This window comes from Acomys russatus, chromosome 15 (assembly GCF_903995435.1).
Source record: "Acomys russatus chromosome 15, mAcoRus1.1, whole genome shotgun sequence".
NCBI classification, from domain to species: domain Eukaryota; kingdom Metazoa; phylum Chordata; class Mammalia; order Rodentia; family Muridae; genus Acomys; species Acomys russatus.
In genome coordinates this window covers 15257519-15263581 of record NC_067151.1, presented here as the reverse complement: position 1 = coordinate 15263581, position 6063 = coordinate 15257519, and positions in this window count along the sequence as shown.

The following is a 6063-nucleotide window of genomic DNA, read 5'->3' as shown; positions in this document are numbered from 1 at the left end:
GTGTTTCTCGGCCATTTGTGTTTCATCTTTTGAGAAGCTGGCCTATAATTTTATTTTTCTGCTTAGTCTTTGTCTGGTTTTAATAGCAGTGTGATGCTTTCTTCATTAAGAAAAATAGAAAATTTTTATTTACCATTTTGTGGCATAATTTGAGTAATACTGGTGTTAATACTTCTTTGAAAGTGCAGGGATGCAACAGGCAAGGTGACAGGCATAGTGGCTGGAGCCATAAGCTGAGAGCACACACCCTGAGTTGTATGTAGGAAGCAGAGACAGTGAACTAGAAATGGTAGGAGTCTTTGAAGTGCCAACACTCTCTCCTAGTGACACACTTTCTCTAAAAAGACCACCCCGCCTAAGCCTCCTCAAACCATGTCACCAACTGAGGACCAAGAATACACTTACCCAAGACGATGGGGGACATCCCATTCAAAATATCACAAGGTGTGCTAATAGCACTTATATCCTGGGAGCAACCAGTGGCCATCTAATTGGACTTTAAGGCCCACTAAATAAAAGAGAGTTTGTACATGGCAGCAGACCTGGCCCACTATTCCATGGTTGGTAAAACCAAGCGTGCTAAAGGACAGCCTGTTCCTGCCACTCTGCTACACCAGTATAATTTCTAACTGCCTTCTCAGCCCTCATCCCTACAGATGAATGTAGCTCTCACCCTCTCATCAAGAAACTTGTCTCAGACAGAGACCATTACAGAACCCACAACTGTCTTTTTGCCCTCTCTTCTGTGATGTTCCCTAAGGCTTTGGTGGTAGAGACTGTGTTGTAGATCAGCGGTTTTCTACGTTTTACTGTTTGTGTGTCTTAATTAAGGGTAATGTCTTCCTTTTGTTTTTATAAACATTTTTAAATGTTTATAAATGGATGGGTGGACGCCTACTGTAATTAAATATTTTAAAGGCAAAGTCTCACTATGTGATCCAGTTGACCTTTGTATTACTGTATAGCCCAGGATGGCCTGGATTCATGGCTTCCTCTTGCATCAGCCTCCTTTAAGCAGGGATTCCAGGCATGTACTACTGCAGTGCTTAAAGGCCATATTTTAATGACATACAATGCTCATGCATCATAATGTCTGTTATTTAACTTAAATGTTATAAGTAATGTTTGGATGATTTCAGGTGCTTCAGGAATGGGAACAAAGTATAACTAGAGAGTTAAGAGAAGGTAGGTGTCAAATTTTACTCATTAAAATTGGCTTAATTAACTGATTCCTGAAATGAAATATAGCCTTCTAATTGTATCACCTTCGTTGGCAGTTTCTACATTACCATTTATTTGTTCTTATGAAATCAAGTGAAAGGTGTGAAAACACAAGCATCCTTAATGAAAAATATATTTACACATTCTTTTTTCCTGTCCTATCACTGTAAAAATTTCAAAGCCTCTATACTTAAGCACTTAGTAGTGTGTGTGTGTGTGTGTGTGTGTGTGTGTGTGTGTGTGTGTGTAACATCAATTAATGAAAAAAAGAGGCCATGAATTTGAAAACAGGTTAAGGAAAGTATATAGGAGAATTTGGGAGAAAGTACAATTGTGATCTCAAAAATAAAAATAATCAAAATATAAAAATGCAATGACATGGTGATCTCAGGTTATTACCAAGAATCACAAGGTTTATTTGCTAAAATTTAACAACAAAACTCAAACAAAACAAGAACACACACTTCATGAATTGTCACTTGAAAAGTGCCATTTCAAATCCCGCAGGATTTACTTCCTTATTTGCTTACCATTTATCCTCAGGGAAAGCTTAAACTTCCTTAACGTGAACTGAAATTGCCCAAATCAACTTTATTCTTAACAGTAATTCAGGCTTATCTCTGCACAAGAAGCCTGTTCTGCCTTTGCTCTCACGTCTATCCAAGCTGGACTACCTGTAGCCCCACCACGCTCCTCCTCGGCTGTTCCCACCCCTTCTCTCAGCGGCTGTACTCACCTTCTCATCACCCTTCAGCACCAGCTCCTATTGCCTCCACCCAAAGCCACACTGACACAAAGGGGGCATGGAAGAGCTCTCTGTTCTAGTAGAGTTCTGTTTTGTCCCTGTCAAGGTACCTGTGACTACATTGAAGTTGTCTACTCATCTTCTCTCTCTCTCCCTCTCTCTCTCTCTCTCTCTCTCTTTTTTTTTTTTTTTTAGCATTATAGTATCTGGTTATGGGGGAATGAATAACAGAAATCTCACCCGTCATATCAGTGCTATTGAAGAATATATGAAGACTGGGAAAACCAGATGTACTGATATTTAATCACACTGGCAATTAACTTAGTAACTACTACTCAATTTTATTTTATAGTATATATTGTAATATTTTTAATTTTTTTCTTTATTCTTAAGAGTTTCACACAGGTATATAAAAATGTAATATATACATCCCCTTTCTCCCTCCAGCTTCTCTACGTCTCCTCCAGTGTGCCCCTCCTTCCTTGATGCTTCCTTTCATAGTTTACTTACTCCACTTGGTGCTGCCCTATGCACATGGGCCTGGAGCCACCCTCCACCCCACGCCTCGGAGCATGACAATTCTACTAGTGGCTGCATCCCCCAAAACAATGATTCCTTTTCCTTCAGCAGCTCCGAACCATCAATAATTCCTCAGTAAACAATTAGCCTGACTATATCAGAAGTTGATCTTGTGTAGGTCTTTTGCGGTGACCACATTTGTTGTGGTCTTAGTGATTGATCGGGGAGGGCCCAGTCCGTTGTGAGTGGTACCATCCATGGGCAGGTGGTCCTGGGTTTTATAAAAAAAAAAAAAAAAAAAAGCAGGCTGAACAAGCCATGAGGTGCAAGCCAGTAAGCAGCACCCCTCCATGGCCTCTGCGTGAGCTCCTGCCTCCAGGTTCCCGCCCTGTTAGAGTTCCTGTCCTGACTTCCTGCAGTGCTGAACAGTGATATAAAAGCCTAAGTTAAACAAGCCTTTTCCTCCACGAGTTGCTTTGGTCATGGTGTTTCATCGCAGCAATAGTAACCCTAACTAAACGCGTGCCATAGGTGTTTGATCAGGATTACAGTACCAGGAACTGGATTCCTTTCTATAGACGGGCCTCCAATCCAAAGAGAAAGCAGTCACACCACGGTTACACCAACGGGATATATTAGCTTCATCTTCATTAATATTGATGATTTTTTTTAACTTTTAAAAATTAATTCATTGTCAATTCACTGTAATGTCTTTGACATAGAGAACTTTTTTCTTTACAGCTACTGCTGAATTTGAGTCTGAATGCCATAGAACGTCTCATCCAGAATTTACGCATATGTGAAGACAGAGTTTTCCTAAAGGACCTATCAGAAGAATGTGTAGAGATTTTAATATAAATATATATGCATATATATATATATTGAAATATAACATTACCTTTATGTTGCTTGGCTGTTCATAAAACATTCTGATTATTTTCCAATATATGTTAAACATTAAAGAATAGTTTTATATCAGATTAGTAGCAAAAATTAACTATTTTGAGATCTGTAGGTTTTCAGTAAATATTGCAAATGAACACATGTATCACGGAGTTCTAAGCACATGAATTTCTACAATGTTAGCTGTTAAAGTAGCACAAAAATTGTTAATACTTTGGTGGCATTAAAGGTCACCTTAGTGATGGGTTATTTGCCAATTATTATCAATCTGTGGATATACTAAAGTATAAATATCATCTTGGTATACTGGCAAAATAGCCATTTCAACACATTTTAATCTAACAAAATTAGGTATTAAAAGGGAGACATTGTAACAGACACTGTGAAAATTCTGACAGTCATAATGACATACCTTTAAAATCTTTACTCCACCAAACCAGAATATCTAAAAGAACTGGATCGATTTTTATATATTGGGTAAAAACAAAGCTAAATTAAGATGAAAAAGCAATAATTTAAATAAGCACATAGTAGCACCCAGCTGGTGGGAGTGCAAAATTATACAGCCACATTGGAAATCAATTTGAATCTTTCTCAGAAAAATTGGAAATAGATCTACCTCAAGACCCAGTTATACCACTCCGGGGCATATACTCAAAATATGCTCCACCAAACTACAAGGACATTTGCTCAACTATATTCATAGCAGCTTTATTCGTAATAGCCAGAATCTGGAAACAACCCAGATGCCCCTCAACTGAAGACTGGATAAAGAAAGTGTGGTACATTTACACAATGGGACACTGCTCTGCAGGGAGTCTTTAGCTATAGTTAGGCTGCTTGTACTCTCTTTCCCCAGCCTCCTTTTTTCTAGAAAGAAAGTCAATCCAATACATGAAAATAAAGTTTGAATGTTTAACGGAAGCCCAAACTGAAACACTTCTGGAAATGAAATACTCAATAAACCAATTTCAGACCTCAGTGGGAAACCTCACCAAGAGAATTGCTCACATTGAAAACAGCGTCGGGGTTGGAAGACAAAATCAAATTGGCTCATTCCAAAAGCATAAATGAGAAACTTGAAAACCATATGAATGGAATGTGGGAGAGTTTGGAGACATCATGAAAAGACTAGACACTAGGCCAGCTGCCTAGGTTACTGGCATAGAAGAGTGAGAAGAAAATTATCACCAAGGCATAGAGACTATCTTCAGGAAAATCATGGAAGATAATCTCTCAAACTAGAGACAGAAATGCCCATGCCAGTATAAGAGGCCTGCACAAAACAGAATAGACAAGGCCAGAGAAGAAACTCTGATGGCTTGCAATATTTAAAACATTAAAAACACAGGAAAAGAAAGATAATTGGAAGCTACAAGGTAGAAAGGTCAAGTCACTTATAAAGGCTGGGGTATTTAGAATAACACTTGACTATTTGAGAGAGACCTTTAAAACTGGGCCTGGGGGTGGAGGTAGTCAGGAAGGATTCATCCCAAATTGTAAAAGAACACACTGTCAGCTGGGTGGTGGTGGCGCAGGCCGGTAATCCCAGCACTCAGGGAGGCAGAAGCAGGTGGATCTCTGTGAGTTCAAGGCCAGCCTGGTCTACAAAGTGCATCCAGAACAGCCAAGGCTACACAGAGAAACCCTGTCTTGAAGAAAAAAACAAAACAAAGCCCACTGTCAGCCCAGGCTATTATACTTAGCTAACTATCTCTGAAAATTAGAGGAGAAATAAAAACTTTCCCATGCAAAGAATGGATAAATGGAATTTGCTCCTACTAAGCCAGCTCTACAGAGGTGGGCAAAGGGATGCTTCAAGCTGAAGAGAAGGACAAACAAGAGGTCCCAAGGGGTCACAGAAGTGAAGTAAACAATACCACGGCAGGGAATCAGATGTGAGCAAACACGCCAAAAGTAGCAAAATGACAGGAATTTACCTGTATATTCCCTTTAATAATTATGAATGTTAATGCTCTCAGTTCCCTAAGAAAAAGTCAGACTAAAAGACTGAGTTAGAAGACAGCATCTATTTATTTTTTCTGTCTCTAAGAAACACACCTCACATCAAATCGACAACCACCTTAGAGTAAAGATATTTTTAAAAAGTATGCAAGCCAAAAGAAGCGAAACAAACACATTCTAATATCTGAGAAAATAGTTTTCAAACTAAAACTACCCAAAAGAGATAAGAAAAGGGATTCGTGACTCTCATTAAAGAAAAAAAGATAAAAATAAAAATAAAAACAAACAAAAACTTTCCAACAGGACACTACAGTCCTAAACACGCCTACAGCAAACACAGGGGCACTGCATAAGAAACACTGGTAGATGTAAAACCACAGAGTGATCCCATGGCACGGTTTGTGGGAGGTTTAGCAGGGGTCAAGGGTTCCTTGTCTCTCCCACACTTGTGTTTGTATGCAGGATCATCTCAGGCATACCAATGCAAAAAAGCTTTTGAGGATCTATTGGCTTAGCACATGCACTGGCTCCCACCAACCCCAAAGCTAAGAATGTCATCAGAGCGCATCTTAGGTCTAAAGCAAAGCCCTTTCTCACTGTAGCAGCTCTTCAATGTACCCACCAAATTCACTTAGAACTTGTCTTGGTTTATGACTTTGTTCTTCTATAAAACTGCAAATTTTTCATGAAACTACTTCCACGTTAGAACA